General features: G+C 49.0%; 1 pseudogene; it reads left to right on the top strand.

Annotated features, from left to right (window-relative positions):
* Positions 1–21,217, top strand: part of LOC112237741 — a 43,619-nt pseudogene that overhangs the window by 6,325 nt on the left and 16,077 nt on the right.

Raw genomic sequence — 21,217 nt, 5'->3', positions numbered from 1 at the left:
ATGCGCAGACCAGCTGGCCGGTGTGTTTACGGACATATTCAATCAATCCCTATACCAGTCTGCTGTTCCCACATGCTTCAAGAGGGCCACCATTGTTCCTGTTCCCAAGAAAGCTAAGGTAACTGAGCTAAACGACTACCGCCCGTAGCACTCACATCCGTCATCATGAAGTGCTTTGAGAGACTAGTCAAGGACCATATCACCTCCACCCTACCTGACACCCTAGACCCACTCCAATTTGCTTACCGCCCAAATAGGTCCACAGACGATGCAATCTCAACCACACTGCACACTGCCCTAACCCATCTGGACAAGAGGAATACCTATGTGAGAATGCTGTTCATCGACTACAGCTCGGCATTCAACACCATAGTACCCTCCAAGCTCGTCATCAAGCTCGAGACCCTGGGTCTCGACCCCGCCCTGTGCAACTGGGTACTGGACTTCCTGACGAGCCGCCCCCAGGTGGTGAGGGTAGGCAACAACATCTCCTCCCCGCTGATCCTCAACACCGGGCCCCACAAGGGTGCGTTCTGAGCCCTCTCCTGTACTCCCTGTTCACCCACGACTGCGTGGCCACGCACGCCTCCAACTCAATCATCAAGTTTGCGGACGACACAACAGTGGTAGGCTTGATTACCAACAACGACGAGACGGCCTACAGGGAGGAGGTGAGGGCCCTCGGAGTGTGGTGTCAGGAAAATAACCTCACACTCAACGTCAACAAAACTAAGGAGATGATTGTGGACTTCAGGAAACAGCAGAGGGAACACCCCCATCCACATCGATGGAACAGTAGTGGAGAGGGTAGCAAGTTTTAAGTTCCTCGGCATACACATCACAGACAAACTGAATTGGTCCACTCACACAGACAGCATCGTGAGGAAGGCGCAGCAGCGCCTCTTCAACCTCAGGAGGCTGAAGAAATTCGGCTTGTCACCAAAAGCACTCACAAACTTCTACAGATGCACAATCGAGAGCATCCTGGCGGGCTGTATCACCGCCTGGTATGGCAACTGCACCGCCCTCAACCGTAAGGCTCTCCAGAGGGTAGTGAGGTCTGCACAACGCATCCCTGGGGGCAAACTACCTGCCCTCCAGGACACCTACACCACCCGATGCTACAGGAAGGCCATAAAGATCATCAAGGACATCAACCACCCGAGCCACTGCCTGTTCACCCCGCTGTCATCCAGAAGGCGAGGTCAGTACAGGTGCATCAAAGCTGGGACCGAGAGACTGAAAAACAGCTTCTATCTCAAGGCCATCAGACTGTTAAACAGCCACCACTAACATTGAGTGGCTACTGCCAACACACTGTCAATGACACTGACTCTACTCCAGCCACTTTAATAATGGGAATTGATGGGAAATGATGTAAATATATCACTAGCCACTTTAAACAATGCTACCTTATATAATGTACTTACCCTACATATTCATCTCATATGCATACGTAGATACTGTACTCTATATCATCGACTGCATCCTTATGTAATACATGTATCACTAGCCACTTTAGCCACTAGCCACTTTAACTATGCCACTTGGTTTACATACTCATCTCATATGTATATACTGTACTCGATATCATCTACTGTATCTTGCCTATGCTGCTCTGTACCATCACTCATTCATATATCCTTATGTACATATTCTTTATCCCCTTACACTGTGTATAAGACAGTAGTTTTTTGGAATTGTTAGTTAGATTACTTGTTCGTTATTACTGCATTGTCGGAACTAGAAGCACAAGCATTTCGCTACACTCGCATTAACATCTGCTAACCATGTGTATGTGACAAATAAAATTTGATTTGATTTGAGAAGGCCAGCATCCCGGAGTCGCCTCTTCACTGTTGACGTTGATACTGGTGTTTTGCAGGTACTATTTAATGAAGCTGCCAGTGTCTATACTTTGGACTGGTGCTGTATAGCAAACAGTTCAGCCAGGTTTCAGAACATCTGCCATGTGAGCCTATTTATTGTCTAAACGTTGATGATGTAAGAATAGGAGAGCTCCTCCTCCAGTTCCCTATGAAATGACCCGCTGTAAACAAACAAAACAGAACTGGGAATTTAAAATAGGTTTTTATTGATTACCATTCTGCATAATGTGCATCCAAGTCTGTACAGTGTTGGTGTGTCTTCGTTGGTTTGGAAATCTATCTGAAATAAACAACACAATTTAGAAGTCAATTTTCACTTAGTAATAGCTACAGTTGAAGTCGGAAGTTTACATACACCTTAGCCAAATAAGTTTGAACTCAGTTTTTCACAATTCATGACATTTAATCCTCGTAAAAATTCCCTGTCTTAGGTCAGTTAGGATCACCACTATATTTTAAGAATGTGAAATGTCAAAATAATAGTAGAGAGAATTATTTATTTCTTCTTTTATTTCATCACATTCCCAGTGGGTCAGAAGTTTACATACACTCAATTAGTATTTGGTATCATTGCCTTTAAATTGTTTAACTTGGGTCAAACGTTTCGGGTATCCTTCCAAAAGCTTATGTAAGTTGGGTGAATTTTGGCCCATTCCTCCTGACAGAGCTGGTGTAACTGAGTCAGGTTTTTAGGCCTCCTTGCTCACACACGTGTTTTCAGTTCTGCCCACACATTTTCTATGGGATTGAGGTCAGGGCTTTGTGATGGCAACTCCAATACGATGACTTTGTTGTCCTTAAGCCGTTTTGCCACAACTTTCGAAGTATGCTTGGGGTCATTGCTGTTGTTCTGAGATTGATTTGCACTTTCCGCACCAAAGTACGTTCATCTCTAGGAGACAGAACGCGTCTCCTTCCTGAGCAGTATGACAGCTGCGTGGTCCCATGGTGTTTATAATGGCGTACTATTGTTTGTACAGATGAACGTGGTACCTTCAGGTGTTTGGAAGTTGCTCCCAAGGATGAACCAGACTTGTGGATGTCTACAATTTTTTGTTTTCTGAGGTCTTTGCTGATTTATTTTGATTTTTCAATGATGTCAAGCAAATAGGCACTGAGTTTGAAGGTAGGCCTTGAAATACATCCACAGGTACACCTCCAATTGACTCAAATTATGTCAATTAGCCTATCAGAAGCTTCTAAAGCCATGACACCATTTTCTGGAATTTTCCTAGCTGTTTAAAGGCACAGTCAACTTAGTGTATGTAAACTTCTGACCCACTGGAATTGTGATACAGTGAATTATAAGTGAAATAATCTGTCTGTAAACAATTGTTGGAAAAATGACTTGTCATGCACAAAGTAGATGTCCTAACCGACTTGCCAAAACTATAGTTTGTTAACAAGACATTTGTGGAGTGGTTGAAAAATGAGTTTTAATGACTCCAACCTAAATGTATGTAAACTTCAGATTTCAACTGTATGTAGGAGAAAGAGTCGCTCTCGGAACGTTCAACTGCAATGGTCCAACTCTCTATATACACAGAGTATACTAAACATTAGGAACCCTCTTTTGCCTTCAGAACAGCCTCAATTCAAGGTGTCCAAAGCATTTCACTTGGATGCTGGCTCATGTTGACTCCAATGCTTTCCACTTTTGTGTCAAGTTGGCTGGATGTCCTTTGGGTGATGGACCATTCTTGATACACACAGGAAACTGTTGAGCGTAAAAACCCAGCAACGTTGCAGTTCTTGACACAAACTGGTGCGCCTGACACCTACTACCAGACCCTGTTCAAAGGCACTAAAATCCTTTGTCTTGTTCATGCACCCTCTGGATGGCACACATACACAATCCATGTCTCAGTTGTCTCAAGGATTACAATCCTTATTTAACCTGTCTCCTCCCCTTCATCTACAATAAGGGATCATAGCTTTCACCTGGATTCACCTGGACACTCTATGTCAGGGGATGAGCAGGTGTTGTTAATGTTTTGTAGATGCAGTTTATATGACTGGTTCATACATCATAACACTTCAAAGACGCTGAGAGAGAGATGTTGGGAGAGAGAGAGTTGGGGGGCAGTAGTGTGTGTGTGTGTGTGTGTGTGTGTGTGTTTGAACTAGCAGGTGTTCTAGGTGTGAAGCAGCAGTTTCTGTCTGTGTCAGCATGTAGTGTGCAGTGCAGTCAGGGGATAGAACAGTATGGCTCTAGTTCTATCAAACTGTGATGGAACTATCACACTCATACTGATTACTTTCTGTCTCACGCTGTCTCCTCTCTCCCTCTCCAAACTTATCCCCTCCTCCCCCCACCTCTCAGGTTTTGGGACGTACCCCGGCCGTCGTCGTAAGGACATGTCTCCTGCACCCATGCTGTTCCCCTGTCCATCCTGTCACAAGGAGGTGGAGTTGGGGGAGAGAGGACTGACCAATTGCCTCAGGAATCTCACATTGGAACGCATTGTAGAGAGGTACAAACACACACACACACACATACACACACACAGACAGACAGACAGACAGACAGACAGACAGACAGACAGACAGACAGACAGACAGACAGACAGACAGACAGACAGACAGACAGACAGACAGACAGACAGACAGACAGACAGACAGACAGACAGACAGACAGACAGACAGACAGACAGACAGACAGACAGACAGACAGACAGACAGACAGACAGACACGTAGAGAGAGTTGTTACCTACAGAGGAATGAGGTTCTGAACCAGACAGACTGCAGGAAAGAAAGATAAGCACAGAAACAGAAGGAAAAGTCAATAGTGCTTTATAAATGGGACAGAAAATCATTGATTTTGGTACGGGGAGAACCCCCCCTCTCCTGAAGCAGGGCCTAACCAGCTGAGTGTGTGGGAACTGGGAAGCTGAGGTGACTTCATAATTCACACGAACGTTAAATGGACTTTCTGAACAACAAGTTGAGGTTCTGAACGCTTCAAGAGACAAACACATAGACATTGTGATTCTCATAAATAGCCTCCTTTCCTTGTTTCCTTTCCTTCATTAGTAGTGATCTGAAAGAGAGGAAGAGAGGAGGCCTTTGTAGACTACTGAGATTCACATAGAGAAGGGAAGAGAGATTTGGGAGAGGTATAGGGAGAGAGTGGGAAATAATTGGGATAAGAGAGAGAGAGAGAGAGAGGGATAGAGGGAGAGAGAGAGAGAGAGGGATAGAGGGAGAGAGATATAATATCCATTGTTTGAGATGCAGCAGTTTCAGAGGAGTTTGCTGCAGCTGTTCTCTCTCCCCTGGAGGCTGGGTTGTCTCTGTCAGTAAAGACTGGGCATGTTGAGAGTCCATAGCTCACTGGAAGTAGAAACAGTGCAGTCTGCAGGAACACAGAACACAGCTGAAGGATCCAGGTCAGGAAGTTGGATAACATTTAAAAAAGTATACATCTGAAGGCAGAGCAGAACAGAACAGACCGTACAGTAGCACATTTAGCTCATACCCCCTCTCCTTCTCACCTCTCATACCCCCTCTCCTTCTCACCTCTCATACCCCCTCTCCTTCTCACCTCTCATACCCCCTCTCCTTCTCACCTCTCACCCCCTCTCCTTCTCACCTCTCATACCCCCTCTCCTTCTCTCCTTCTCACCTCTCATACCCCTCTCCTTCTCACCTCTCATACCCCCTCTCCTTCTCTCCTTCTCACCTCTCATACCCCCCTCTCCTTCTCACCTCTCATACCCCCTCTCCTTCTCACCTCTCACACCCCCTCTCCTTCTCACCTCTCATACCCCCTCTCCTTCTCACCTCTCATACCCCCTCTCCTCCTCACCTCTCATACCCCCTCTCCTTCTCACCTCTCATGCCCCCCTCTCCTTCTCACCTCTCACACCCCTCTCCTTCTCACCTCTCATACCCCCTCTCCTTCTCACCTCTCACGCCCCCTCTCCTTCTCACCTCTCACGCCCCCTCTCCTTCTCACCTCTCACACCCCTCTCCTTCTCACCTCTCACACCCCCTCTCTTTCTCACCTCTCATACCCCTTCTCCTTCTCACCTCTCATACCCCTCTCCTTCTCACCTCTCATACCCCCTCTCCTTCTCACCTCTCATACCCCCTCTCCTTCTCTCCTTCTCACCTCTCATACCCCCTCTCCTTCTCACCTCTCACACCCCTCTCCTTCTCACCTCTCATACCCCCTCTCCTTCTCACCTCTCATATCCCCTCTCCTTCTCTCCTTCTCACCTCTCATACCTCCTCTCCTTTTCACCTTTCACACCCCTCTCCTTCTCTCACCCCCTCTCCTTCTCACCTCTCATACCCCTCTCCTTCTCACCTCTCATACCACCTCTGCTTCTCACTTCTCTAACCCCTCTCCTTCTCACCCCTCTCCTTCTCACCTCTCATACCCCTCTCCTTCTCATCTCTCATACCCCCTCTCCTTCTCTCCTTCTCACCTCTCATACCCCCTCTCCTTCTCATACCCCCTCTCCTTCTCTCCTTCTCACACCCCCTCTCTTTCTCACCTCTCATAGCCCCTCTCCTTCTCACCTCTCATAGCCCCTCTCCTTCTCACCTCTCATAGCCCCTCTCCTTCTCACCTCTCATAGCCCCTCTCCTTCTCACCTCTCATACCCCCTCTGCTTCTCACTTCTCATACCCCCTCTCCTTCTCACCTCTCATACCCCCTCTCCTTCTCACCTCTCATACCTTCTCACCTCTCACACCCCCTCTCTTTCTCCTTCTCACCTCTCATACCCCCTCTCCTTCTCTCCTTCTCACACCCCTCTCTTTCTCACCTCTCATACCCCCTCTCCTTCTCACCTCTCATACCCCCTCTCCTTCTCACCTCTCATACCCCCTCTGCTTCTCACTTCTCATACCCCCTCTCCTTCTCACCTCTCATACCCCCTCTCCTTCTCACCTCTCATACCCCCTCTCCTTCTCACCTCTCACACCCCCTCTCTTTCTCCTTCTCACCTCTCATACCCCCCTCTCCTTCTCACCTCTCACACCCCTCTCCTTCTCACCTCTCATACCCCCTCTCCTTCTCACACCCCCTCTCCTTCTCACACCCCTCTCCATCCCCCTTCCTAACCTTTACCTAACCCATGTCCAGTCTCGCCCTCTCTCTCTGTCTCTCTTTCTCTGTCTCTCTTTCTCTGTCTCTCTCTCTCTGTCTCTCTCTCTCTCTGTCTCTCTCTCTCTCTCTCTCTGTCTCTCTCTCTCTCTCTCTCTCGCCCTCTCTCTCTCTCTCTCTCTCTGTCTCTCTGTCTCTCTGTCTCTCTCTCTCTCTACAGTGGTCTTGGACAGTGACATAATTATGGTTTAATGTTGCTCTGTGTTCTCACTCTCCTCTTTTTGTATCAACCCCCACCCTCTCCACTGTTTCTCCCCCTCCCCTGTCTGGCTCCAGGTACAGACACACAGTGAGCCTGGGCAGCGTGGCTATAATGTGTGGCTTCTGTAAGGCTCCTCAGTCCTTGGAGGCCACTAAGGGCTGTGCTGACTGCAGGTCCAACTTCTGCAACGAGTGTTTCAAGCTCTACCACCCCTGGGGTACGCTCCGCTCCCAGCACGAACACATACTGCCCACCAACAACTTCAGACCCAAGGTATGTGTGTGTGTGTGTTTACATAGTATTTGGGGGGTGTATGTAAGGGTTAATTAACTATGTTCATGAAATTGCTGTTTTTGTCCTGCATTTCCCTCTTCTCTGTATCCATCCATATCTCTATAACTTCTTCACCTGTTTCCTCTACAGTCCCTCTCTCTCTCCTTCACCTGTTTCCTCTACAGTCCCTCTCTCTCTCCTTCACCTGTTTCCTCTACAGTACCTCTCTCTGTCCTTCACCTGTTTCCTCTACAGTCCCTCTCTCTGTCCTTCACATGTTTCCTCTACAGTACCTCTCTCTCTCCTTCACCGGTTTCCTCTACCGTCCCTCTCTCTCTCTCCTTCACATGTTTCCTCTACAGTCCCCCTCTCTCTCTCCTTCACCTGTTTCCTCTACAGTCCCTCTCTCTCTCTCCTTCACATGTTTCCTCTACTGTACCTCTCTCTGTCCTTCACCTGTTTCCTCTACAGTCCCTCTCTCTCTCCTTCACCTGTTTCCTCTACAGTCCCTCTCTCTGTCCTTCACCTGTTTCCTCTACAGTCCCTCTCTCTCTCCTTCACATGTTTCCTCTACAGTCCCTCTCTCTCTCCTTCACATGTTTCCTCTCAGTCTCTCTCTCCTTCACTGTACTCCCTCTCTCTCCTTCACCTGTTTCCTCTACAGTCCCTCTCTCTCTCTCCTTCACCTGTTTCCTCTCACACTGTCCCTACAGTCCCTCTCTCTCTCCTTCACCTGTTTCCTCTACAGTCCCTCTCTCTCTCCTTCTTACTGTTTACCTCTCTCTCTCTCCTTCACCTGTTTCCTCTACTGTACCTCTCTCTCTCTCCTTCACATGTTTCCTCTACTGTACCTCTCTCTCTCTCCTTCACCTGTTTCCTCTACAATCCCTCTCTCTCTCTCCTTCACATGTTTCCTCTACAGTACCTCTCTCTCTCTCCTTCACATGTTTCCTCTACTGTACCTCTCTCTCTCCTTCACCTGTTTCCTCTACAGTCCCTCTCTCTCTCCTTCACCTGTTTCCTCTACTGTACCTCTCTCTCTCCTTCACCTGTTTCCTCTACTGTACCTCTCTCTCTCCTTCACCTGTTTCCTCTACAGTCCCTCTCTCTCTCTCCTTCACCTGTTTCCTCTACAGTCCCCTCTCTCTCTCTCCTTCACCTGTTTCCTCTACAGTCCCTCTCTCTGTCCTTCACATGTTTCCTCTACTGTACCTCTCTCTCTCCTTCACCTGTTTCCTCTACTGTACCTCTCTCTCTCTCCTTCACATGTTTCCTCTACTGTACCTCTCTCTGTCCTTCACCTGTTTCCTCTACAGTCTCTCTCTCTCTCCTTCACCTGTTTCCTCTACAGTCCCTCTCTCTCTCCTTCACATGTTTCCTCTACTGTACCTCTCTCTCTCCTTCACCTGTTTCCTCTACAGTCCCTCTCTCTCTCCTTCACATGTTTCCTCTACTGTACCTCTCTCTCTCCTTCACCTGTTTCCTCTACAGTACCTCTCTCTCTCCTTCACCTGTTTCCTCTACAGTCCCTCTCTCTCTCTCCTTCACCTGTTTCCTCTACAGTCCCTCTCTCTCTCCTTCACCTGTTTCCTCTACTGTACCTCTCTCTGTCCTTCACCTGTTTCCTCTACTGTACCTCTCTCTGTCCTTCACCTGTTTCCTCTACTGTACCTCTCTCTCTCTCCTTCACATGTTTCCTCTACTGTACCTCTCTCTCTCTCTCTCTCCTTCACCTGTTTCCTCTACAGTCCCTCTCTCTCTGTCCTTCACATGTTTCCTCTACAGTACCTCTCTCTCTCTCCTTCACATGTTTCCTCTACTGTACCTCTCTCTCTCCTTCACCTGTTTCCTCTACAGTCCTCTCTCTCTCCTTCACCTGTTTCCTCTACTGTACCTCTCTCTCTCCTTCACCTGTTTCCTCTACTGTACCTCTCTCTCTCCTTCACCTGTTTCCTCTACAGTCCCTCTCTCTCTCCTTCACCTGTTTCCTCTACAGTCCCTCTCTCTCTCTGTCCTTCACCTGTTTCCTCTACTGTACCTCTCTCTCTCCTTCACCTGTTTCCTCTACAGTCCCTCTCTCTGTCCTTCACATGTTTCCTCTACTGTACCTCTCTCTCCTTCACCTGTTGCCTCTACTGTACCTCTCTCTCTCTCCTTCACATGTTTCCTCTACTGTACCTCTCTCTGTCCTTCACCTGTTTCCTCTAAAGTCCCTCTCTCTCTCCTTCACCTGTTTCCTCTACAGTCCCTCTCTCTCTCCTTCACATGTTTCCTCTACTGTACCTCTCTCTCTCCTTCACCTGTTTCCTCTACAGTCCCTCTCTCTCTCCTTCACATGTTTCCTCTACTGTACCTCTCTCTGTCCTTCACCTGTTTCCTCTACAGTACCTCTCTCTGTCCTTCACCTGTTTCCTCTACTGTACCTCTCTCTCTCCTTCACCTGTTTCCTCTACTGTACCTCTCTCTCTCCTTCACCTGTTTCCTCTACAGTCCCTCTCTCTCTCCTTCACCTGTTTCCTCTACAGTCCCTCTCTCTCTCCTTCACCTGTTTCCTCTACAGTCCCTCTCTCTCTCTCTTTCACGTGTTCCCTCCATAGTGACTCTCTGTGAGTTTGGCTGGTGACCTCCTTTTCTTCCTCCTCCTGTTATATCTTCTTCCTCTCTCCTCCCTGCCCACCCCTGTATCCACACCTCTATTGTACCTGTCTTCCTCCTCTCCTCTCCTCTCCCCTCCTCTCCTCTCCCCTCCTCCCCTCTCCTCTTCCCCTCTCCCCTCCTCTCTTTGTCTCCGCTCCTGCCCTCTCCTCTCCTCCTCCCCCTCTCCTCTCCCCTCCTGCCCTCTCCTCTCTCCTCCTTCTCTTCTCTTGCCCTCTCTCCTCTCCTCATCTCCCCCTCCTCTCTCCTCTCCGCTCCTGCCCTCTCTCCCTCCTCCCCTCTCCTCTTCACCCTCTCCCCTCCTCTCCCCTCCTCCCCTCTCCGCTCCTGCCCTCTCCCCCCCTCCCCTCTCCGCTCCTGCCCTCTCCCCCTCCTCCCTCTCCGCTCCTGCCCTCTCCCCCTCCTTCCCTCTCCTCTCCGCTCCTGCCCTCTCCCCCTCCTCCCCTCTCCCCTCCTCTCCCCCTCCTTTCCCTCCTCTCCCCCTCAACCCTCTCCCCCTCCTCCCTCTCCGCTCCTGCCCTCTCTCCCCCTCCTCTCCTCTCCGCTCCTGCCCTCTCCCCCCCTCTCCTCTCCGCTCCTCCCCTCTCCTCCTTCTCTCCTCTTGCCCTCTCTCCTCTCCCCCGTTCTCCCCTATTAGGTCCTAACGTGTCTGGAGCATGAGCAGGAGAGGTTGTTGTGGTACTGTCGCTCCTGCCAGAGGCTGCTGTGTCCTGTCTGTAAGCTCCACAGAGTCCACCACGGCCACAAGGTGGCGCCCATCGCACAGGCCTGCCAGGCACTAAAGGTATCTATCTATCTATCTATCTATCTATCTATCTATCTATCTATCTATCTATCTATCTATCTATCTATCTATCTATCTATCTATCTATCTATCTATCTATCTATCTATCTATCTATCTATCTATCTATCTATCTATCTATCTATCTATCTATCTATCTATCTATCTATCTATCTATCTATCTATCTATCTATCTATCTATCTATCTATCTATCAAACCATGAAGCTACATGTTTGCTTGCTGATATTGTCATCTGTCTCTCTTAACACCTGAGGACAAAATCACCAAGGAGATCAACTACATTCTAGCCAATCAGGACACAGTAAAGGCTCAGATAACTCAGCTGGAGAGTGCCATCACACACATGGAGGTAAACTCTCTCTCCATCCTTTCTGTCTCTCTTTCGTCCAATCCACTACTTTCTTCCCTCTATCCTTCGATTGCCTCTTTCTCTCCATCACAGTATAACCTTCATGCTCTTCTTTCCCTCCCTCTACCCCCTCCCTTCTTCTCCCCTCCCCCACACTCTCTCCCTCTCACTCTCCCTCTACCCTCTCCCTTCTCCCCCTCTCTCTCTCCCTCTACCCTCTCCATTCCCCCTCTCTCTCCCTCTACCCCCTCCCTTCCCCCCCTCTCTCTCCTCTGCCCTCTCCATTTCCCCCTCTCTCTCCCTCTACCCTCTCCATTCCCCCTCTCTCTCCCTCTACCCTCTCCCTTCCCCCTCTCTCTCCCTCTACCCTCTCCCTTCCCCCCTCTCTCCCTCTACCCTCTCCTTCCCCCTCTCTCTCCCTCTACCCTCTCCCTTCCCCCCTTCTCTCTCCCTCTACCCTCTCCTTCCCCCTCTCTCTCCCTCTACCCTCTCCATTCCCCCCTCTCTCTCTCCCTCTACCCTCTCCATTCCCCCCTCTCTCTCCTCTACCACATCCCCTTAAACCCCCTCTCAGCTCCCTCTCCCCCTCCCTTCTCCCCCTCTCTCTCCCTCTACCCTCTCCACCCCCTCTCTCTCCCTCTACCCTCTCCACCCCCTCTCTCTCCTCTACCACATCCCCTTAAACCCCCTCTCAGCTCCCTCTGCCCCCTCCTTCTCCCCCTCTCTCTCTCCCTCTACCACATCCCCTTAAGCCCCCTCTCAACTCCCTCTACCCCTCCATTCTCCCCCTCTCTCTCTCCCTCTACCCTCTCCACCCCCCTCTCTCTCCCTCTACCCCCTCCCTCCCCTCTCTCTCTCTCCCTCTACCACATCCCCTTAAACCCCCTCTCTCTCCCTCTATAGTTGAACAGTGCGTTGGCGAGGAGCAGTTGTCCCAGTCTGTGAGGGAGCTGGGGCGTCTCTAGTGGAGCGACAGGGAGCGTTGACCCTGGCCCTGGAGGGGCCCGGCTGAGGGGGGAGGCCCTGTCGGCCCAGGTGTCTGAGAGGAGGGGTCTGCAGGAGCACGGCGGTTTAATGGCCTACACACAGGAGCTGCTCAAAGAGACCGACCAACCCTGCTTCGTACAGGCCGCACGAATCACCCACAACAGGTACGGGTGGTAGATGCAAGACACACATGCGCACGCGCACACACACACCGTGGGTAAATAACAGGTGCAATATCAACACTTAACACTTACCAGCCCCGCCCCCTCTATACTTTCTCTCTCCCTGTTTCTATTTTCTCTCTCGCTCTTTCTCTCTCTTTTTCTCTGTCTCTGACTCTCTCTCTTTCTCTCTCTCTAGGCTGGTGAAAGCCATAGAGAATCTGCAGTGTTTCTCTCTCTCGGCTGATCCCTCCTTCAGACACTTCCACATGGACGCCTCCAGAGAAGTGAAACTCATCAGCAGCATGGGATACATAAGAGGTCCGTCTGTGTAAGAGGTTAGATCTGAAAGCTAACTCATCCCATCCACCAATATAACTCCCTTTTCTTCTCTGCCCCGCCCCTGCTACAGCCCCATTGGCTCCTGTGATTGACACTCAACGCACGCTGGCCTATGACCAGCTGTTCCTGTGCTGGCGACTCCCCCAGGACTCCGCCCCTGCCTGGCACTTCTCCGTGGAGTTCCAGCGGCGAATGGGATTGACCGAGGCAGGCTGGGGAGGAGAGGTCAGGAGTCCCAATGCTCCACTGGTGTGGCAACGCCTGGAGGAGGTGGGCGGGACTAGTGCTGTGATTGACAGGCTGGAGATGGACAGTGTGTACGTGTTAAGGGTGAAAGGAAGCAATAAGGCGGGGTTTGGAGAGTACAGCGAAGAGGTTTACCTGCACACACCACCCGCACCAGGTGAGACATACACACAGACACATACGTATGCAATTCATGATACAATTATTGTTGGGGAATTGTTTAACAAAGTCAATACCTCTTTTGTCCCAATCCATCCCTTCACCTTCTCAATTCCCTCATCTTCTCTCTGCATAACCCACTCCCTCTGTTCTGTAACCCAGCTCCACCCCCCAGCCTTCTCTCCATCCCTCCATCCTCTCTCCATCCCTCCATCCTCTCCATCCCCCATCCTCTCTCCATCCTCTCTCCATCCCCCCGTCCTCTCTCCATCCTCTCTCCATCCCCCATCCTCTCTCCATCCCCATCCTCTCTCCATCCCTCCTTCATCTCTCCGTCCCCATCCTCCTCCATCCTCTCTCCATCCCTCCATCCTCTCTCCATCCTCTCCATCCTCCATCCTCTCTCCATCCTCCATCCTCTCTCATCCGTCTCTCCATCCTCTCTCCATCCTCCATCCTCATCTCCATCCTCTCTCCATCCTCTCTCCATCCTCTCTCCATCCGTCCATCCTCTCTCCATCCTCTCTCCATCCATCCATCCTCTCTCCATCCTCCATCCTCTCTCCATCCTCTCTCCATCCGTCCATCCTCTCTCCATCCTCTCTCCATCTGTCCATCCTCTCTCCATCCGTCCATCCTCTCTCCATCCTCCATCCTCTCTCCATCCGTCCATCCTCTCTCCATCCATCCATCCTCTCTCCTTCCGTCCATCCTCTCTCCATCCTCCATCCTCTCCCCATCTCTCCATCCCTTTATCTCCCCATCTCTCCTTAATCTCTTTCACCTTGCTAACACTTGATTCATCTCAGAAGAATCCTACCATCCCACTCTCTGCCCTTCTCCTACCTCGCTCTCTCTTTATCGGCATCTCTCCCTCTCTGTCCTTCTCCTACCTCTCTCTCTCTTTATCAACATTTCTCCCTCTGTCCTTCTCCTACCTCTCTCTCTCTCTTTATCAACATCTCTCCCTCTCTGTCCTTCTCCTACTCTCTCTCTCTCTCTCTCTTTATCAACATTTCTCCCTCTGTCCTTCTCCTACCTCTCTCTCTCTCTCTCTCTCTCTCTTTATCAACATTTCTCCTCTGTCCTTCTCCTACCTCTCTCTCTTTATCAACATCTCTCCCTCTCTGTCCTTCTCCTACCTCTCTTTATCAACATCTCTCTCCCTCTGTCCTTCTCCTACCTCTCTCTCTTTATCAACATCTCTCCCTCTCTGTCCTTCTCCTACCTCTCTCTCTTTATCAACAGCTCTCCCTCTCTGTCCTTCTCCTACCTCTCTCTCTCTTTATCAACATCTCTCCCTCTCTGTCCTTCTCCTACCTCTCTCTCTCTCTTTATCAACATTTCTCACTCTCTGTCCTTCTCCTACCTCTCTCTCTCTTTATCAACATCTCTCACTCTCTGTCCTTCTCCTACCTCTCTCCCTCTTTATCAACATCTCTCACTCTCTGTCCATTTCCCTCTCTCTCTCTCTTTATCCATTTCTCCTACTCCCTCTCTCTCTCTCTCTTTATCAACATCTCTCCTCTCTGTCCTTCTCCTACCTCTCTCTCTTTATCAACATCTCTCCTCTCTGTCCTTCTCCTCTCTCTCTTTATCAGCATCTCTCCCTCTCTGTCCTCTCCTACCCTTCTTATCAATCTCTCCCTCTCTCCTCTCTCTCCTCTTTTCAACTCTCTCCCTCTCTGTCCTTCTCCCTCTCTTTATCAACATCTCTCCTCTCTGTCCTTCTCCTACCTCTCTCTCTTTTCATCAACATCTCTCTCCCTCTCTCTCTATCCTTCTCCTACCTCTCCTCTCTCTTTATCAACATCTCTCACTCTCTGTCCTTCTCCTACCTCTCCTCTCTCTATCAACATCTCTCCTCTCTGTCCTTCTCCTACCTCTCTCTCTCTTTATCAACATCTCTCCTCTCTGTACCTTCTCCTCTCTCTTTATCAACATCTCTCCTCTCTGTCCTTCTCCTACCTCTCTCTATCAACATCTCTCCTCTCTGTCCTTCTCCTACCTCTCTCTCTCTTTATCAACATCTCTCCCTCTCTGTCTTTCTCCCACCTCTCTCTCTATCAACATCTCTCCCTCTCTGTCCTTCTCCTACTCTCTCTTTATCAACATCTCTCCCTCTCTGTCCTTCTCCTACCTCTCTCTCTCTTTATCAACATCTCTCTCTCTGTCCTTCTCCTACCTCTCCCTCTTATCATCTCTCCCTCTCTGTCCTTCTCCTACCTCATCTCTCAACATTTCTCCCTGTCCTTCTCCTACCTCTCTCTCTCTCTTTATCAACATCTCTCCCTCTCTGTCCTTCTCCTACCTCTCCTCTCTTTATCAACATCTCTCCCTCTACCTCCTCCTATCCATCTCTCCTCTCTTCTCCTCTTTATCAACATCTCTCTCTCTCTGTCTTTCTCCTACCTCTCTCTATCAACATCTCTCCCTCTCTGTCCTTCTCCTACCTCTCTCTCTTTATCAACATTTCTCCCTGTCCTTCTCCTACCTCTCTCTCTCTCTTTAACAACATTTCTCACTGTCCTTCTCCTACCTCTCTCCCTCTTTATCAACATCTCTCCCTCTCTGTCCTTCTCCTACCTCTCTCTCTTTATCAACATTTCTCCCTGTCCTTCTCCTACCTCTCTCTCTTTATCAATATTTCTCCCTCTCTGTCCTTCTCCTACCTCTCTCTCTCTTTATCAACATCTCTGCTCTCTCTGTCCTTCTCCTACTCTCTCTCTCTTTATCAACATCTCTCCTCTCTGTCCTTCTCTACCTCTCTCTTTATCAACATCTCTCTCCTTCTCTGTCCTTCTCCTGCCTCATCTCTCTCTTGCCTGTATTCTCTGTCCTTCTCCTACCTCTCTCTCTTTATCAACATCTCTCTCCTCTCTGTCCTTCTCCTACCTCTCTCTCTCTTTATCAACATCTCTCCTCTCTGTCCTTCTCCTGCCTCTCTCTCTCTTTATCAGCATCTCTCCCTCTCTCTGTCTCTTCTCCTCTCTCTCTATCTTTATCAACATCTCTCCCTCTCTGTCCTCCTCTCTCTCTCTCCTTCACCCTCCTCTCCCTCTCTCTCTTTATCAACATCTCTCCTCTTCTGTCCTTCTCCTCACCATTTCTCTCTGCTCTCTCCTATCTCCCTCATCTCTCCTCTCTCTCTGTCCTTCTCCTGCCCCTCTCTCTCTTTATCACATGTTCCCTCTCTCTGTCCTTCTCCTACCTCTCTCTCTCTCTTTATCCTCTCTCCTCTCTCTGTCCTTCTCCTACCTCTCTCTCTCTTTATCAACATCTCTCCTCTCTGTCCTTCTCCTACCTCTCTCTCTCTCTTTATCAACATCTCTCCATCTCTCTGTCCTTCTCCTACCTCTCTCTCTCTCTTTATCAACATCTCTCCTCTCTGTCCTTCTCCTACCTCCTCTCTCTCTCAACATCTCTCCTCTCTGTCCTTCTCTCTCTCTCTTTATCAACATTTCCTCCTGTCCTTCTCTCTCTCTCTCTTTATCAACCTCTCTCTCTGTCCTTCTCTACCTCTCTCTCTCTTTATCAACATCTCTCCCTCTCTCTGTCCTTCTCCTGTCTCTCTCTCTTTATCCCTCTCTCTGTCCTTCTCCTACCTCTCTCTCTCTCTCTCTCTGTCCTTCTCCATCTCTTTATCAACATCTCTCCTCTCTGTCCTTCTCCTACCTCTCTCTCTCTTTATCAACATTTCTCCCTCTCTCCTTCTCTACCTCTCTCTCTTTATCAACATCTCTCCCTCTCTCTGTCCTTCTCCTACCTCTCTCTCTCTTTATCAACATCTCTCCTCTCTGTCCTTCTCCTCTCTCTCTCTTTATCAACATCTCTCTCTCTGTCCTTCACCTCCTCCTCTTTATCAACATCTCTCCTCTCTCTGTCCTTCTCCTACCTCTCTCTCTTTATCAACATTTCTCCCTGTCCTTCTCCTATCTCTCTCTCTCTCTTTATCAACATTTCTCACTGTCCTTCTCCTACCTCTCTCCCTCTTTATCAACATCTCTCCCTCTCTGTCCTTCTCCTACCTCTCTCTCTTTATCAACATTTCTCACTGTCCTTCTCCTACCTCTCTCCCTCTTTATCAACATCTCTCCCTCTCTGTGTTTCTCCTACCTCTCTCTCTCTTTATCAACATCTCTCACACTCTGTCCTTCTCCTACCTCTCTCTCTTTATCAATATTTCTCCCTCTCTGTCCTTCTCCTACCTCTCTCTCTCTTTATCAACATCTCTGCCTCTCTGTCCTTCTCCTACCTCTCTCTCTCTTTATCAACATCTCTCCCTCTCATCCTTCTCCTACCTCTCTCTCTCTTTATCAACATCTCTGCCTCTCTGTCCTTCTCCTACCTCTCTCTCTTTATCAGCATATCTTCTCTCTCTCTCTCTTCTCTCTCCTCTCCTCTCTCTCTCTCTTTATCAACATCTCACTATCTCTCTCTCCTTCTCTCCTCTCTCTCTTTATCTCTTTGCCTCTGTCCTTCTCTCCCTCTCTGTCTTTCTCCTACCTCTCTCTCTCTTTATCAACATCTCTCCCTCTCTGTCCTTCTCCTACCTCTCTCTTTATCAAGCATTTCTCTCTGTCCTTCTCCTACCTCTCTCTCTATCTTTATCAACATCTCTCTCTCTGTCCTTCTCCTACTCTCTCTCTCTTTCTCAACATCTCTCTCTCCCTCTCTGTCCTTCTCCCCCTCTCTCTCTTTATCAACTCTCTCTCCTGTCCTTCTCCTACCTCCTCTCTCTCTTTATCCATCTCTCCCTCTCTGTCCTTCTCCTCCTCCTCTCTCTATCAACATCTCTCCCTCTCTGTCCTTCTCCTACCTCCTCTCTCTCTTTATCAACATCTCTCTCTCTGTCCTTCTCCTACCTCTCTCTCTCTCTTTCTCTGCATCTCTCTGCTCTCTATCATCTTCTCTCTGTCCTTCTCCACAAGGTGGCGCTCTCTCTTTATCACATCTCTCCCTCTCTGTCCTTCTCTACCTCTCTCTCTTTATCAACATCTCTCTCTCTGTCCTTCTCTACCTCTCTATCTCTCTTTATCAACATCTCTCTCTCTGTCCTTCTCCTACCTCTCTCTCTTTATCAGCATCTCTCTCTCTATCCTCCTCCTATCCTCTCTCTCAGCATCTCTCCCTGCTGTCCTTCTCCTCTCTCTCTCTTTATCACATCTCTCCCTCTGTCATTCATTTCTCCATTCTATGTCTCTTCTCCTCTCCTCTCTCTCTCTTTATCAACATCTCTGCCTCTCTGTCCTTCTCCTACCTCTCTCTCTCTTTATCAACATCTCTCCTCTCTGTCCTTCTCCTACCTCTCTCTATCAACATCTCTCCTCTCTGTCCTTCTCCTACCTCTCTCTCTCTCTTTATCAACATCTCTCTCTCTGTCCTTCTCCTACCTCTCTCTCTTTATCAACATCTCTCTCCTCTCTGTCCTTCTCCTACCTCTCTCCTCCTCAACATCTCTCCTCTGTCTGTCCTTCTCCTACATCTCTCTCTCTTTATCAACATCTCTCCCTCTCTGTCCTTCTCCTACCTCTCTCTCTCTTTATCAACATCTCTCCTTCTGTCCTTCTCCTACCTCTCTCTCTTTATCAACATCTCTCCCTCTCTGTCCTTCTCCTACTCTCTCTCTTTATCAACATCTCTCCCTCTCTGTCCTTCTCCTACCTCTCTCTCTCTTTATCACATCTCTCCCTCTGTCCTCTCTCCCCTCGCTCTCTTTATCAACATCTCTCCTCTCTGTCCTTCTCCACTCTCCTCTCTTTATCAACATCTCTCCTCTCTGTCCTTCTCTACCTCTCTCTCTCTCTCTATCAACATCTCTCACTATCTATCAGCATCTCTCATCTCTGTCCTCCCCTACCCTCTCTCTCTCTTTATCAACATCTCTCCTCTCTGTCTTCCCCTCCTCTCCAAACATCTCTCTCCTCTCTCCTTCTCCACCCTCTCTCTCTTTATCAACATCTCTCCCTCTCTGTCCTTCTCCTACTCTCTCTCTTTATCAACATCTCTCCCTCTCTGTCCTTCTCTACCTCTCTCTCTCTCTTTATCAACATCTCTCCCTCTCTGGCCCCTCCTCCTCTCTTTATCAACATCTCTCCCTCTCTGTCCTTCTCCTCTCCTCTCTCTCTTTATCAACATCTCTCCCTCTCTGTCCTTCTCCTACTCTCTCTCTTTATCAGCATCTCTCCTCTGTCCTTCTCCTACCTCTCTCTCTCTTTATCAACATTTCTCTCCCTCTCTGTCCTTCTCCTACTCTCTCTCTCTTTATCAACATCTCTCCTCTCTGTCCTTCTCCTACCTCTCTCTCTCTCTTTATCAACATCTCTCCTCTCTGTCCTCTCTACCTCTCTCTCTCTCTTAGGCTGGTGAAAGCCTCTCTCTCTGTCCTTCTCCTACCTCTCTCTCTCTCTTTATCAACATCTCTCCTCTCTGTCCTTCTCCTACCCTCTCTCTCTTTATCAACATCTCTCCCTCTCTGTCCTTCTCCTACCTCTCTCTATCAACATCTCTCCCTCTCTGTCCTTCTCCTGCCCCTCTCTCTCTCTTTATCAACATCTCTCCTGTCTGTCCTTCCCCTCTACCTCTCTCTCTTTATCTCTCTCCTCTCTGTCCTTCCCCTACTCTCTCTCTTTATCAACATCTCTCCCTCTCCTTCCCTCCTCTCTCTCTCTCTTTATCAACATCTCTCCCTCTCTGTCCTTCTCCTACCTCTCTCTCTCTTTATCAACATCTCTCTCTCTCTCTGTCCTTCTTGACTCTCTCTCTTTATCAACATCTCTCCCTCTTCTGAAAGGAAGCTCCTTCTCCTCAAGTTTCCCTCTCTGTCACCTCCCTACCTCTCTCTCTATCAACATCTCTCTATCTGTCCTTCTCCTACCTCTCTCTCTCTCTTTATCCTCATCTCCCTCTCTGTCCTTCTCTACCCTCTGTCTCTCTCTCTTTATCAACATCTCTCCCTCTCTGTCCTTCTCCTACCTCTCTCTCTCTCTTTATCAACATCTCTCCCTCTCTGTCCTTCTCCCTACCTCTCTCTCTCTCTTTCTCAACATCTCTCCTCTCTATCCTTCTCCTCCCCTCTCTCTCTCTTTATCAACATCTCTCCCTCTCTGTCCTTCTCCTACCTCTCTCTCTCTCTATCTCATCTCTCTCCTCTCTCTGTCCTTCTCCTACCTCTCTCTCTTTATCAACATCTCCCTCTCTGTCCTTCTCCTACCCTCTCTCTCTCTTTATCACATTTCTCCCTGTCCTTCTCCTATCTCTCTCTCTTTATCAACATCTCTCCCTCTCTGTCCTTCTCCTACCTCTCCAACATCTCTCCCTCTCTGTCCTTCTCCTCCTCTCTCCATCATCTCTCTCATCTCTCTGTCATTTATCACCTCTCATCTTTTCAACATCTTCCTCTGTCCTTCTCCTGCCTCTCTCTCTTTATCAACATCTCTCTCTCTGTCCTTCTCCTACCCCTCTCTCTTTATCAGCATCTCTCCCTCTCTGTCCTTCTCCTACCTCTCTCTATCAACATCTCTCCTCTCTGTCCTTCTCCTACCTCTCTCTCTCTCTTTATCAGCATCTCTCCTCTCTCTGTCCTTCTCCTACCTCTCTCTCTCTTTATCAACATCTCTCTCTCTGTCCTTCTCCTACCTCTCTCTCTTTATCTCATCTCTCCTCTCTGTCTCTCCTACCTCTCTGTCATCTACCTCCTGTCCTTCTCCTATCTCTCTTTATCAACATCTCTCCCTCTCTGTCCTTCTCCTGCCTGTCTCTCTCTTTTTCAACATCTCTCCTCTCTGTCCTTCTCCTACCTCTCTCTCTCTTTATCAACATCTCTCCCTCTCTGTCCTTCTCCTACCATCTCTCTCTTTATCAACATCTCTCCCTCTGTCCTTCTCCTATCAGCATCTCTCCTCTGTCTCTCTCTCTCTCTTTATCAACATCTCTCCTTCTCTGTCCTTCTCCTACTCTCTCTCTTTATCGACATCTCCTCTCTGTCCATTCTCTCTCTCTCTCTTTATCAACATCTCTCCTCTCTGCCCTTC

The sequence above is a fragment of the Oncorhynchus tshawytscha genome, linkage group LG03 (genome assembly GCF_018296145.1).
Source record: "Oncorhynchus tshawytscha isolate Ot180627B linkage group LG03, Otsh_v2.0, whole genome shotgun sequence".
NCBI lineage: Eukaryota > Metazoa > Chordata > Actinopteri > Salmoniformes > Salmonidae > Oncorhynchus > Oncorhynchus tshawytscha.
The sequence above is the reverse complement of the archived record's forward strand: the minus strand, read 5'-3'. Positions and strand labels throughout refer to the sequence as shown.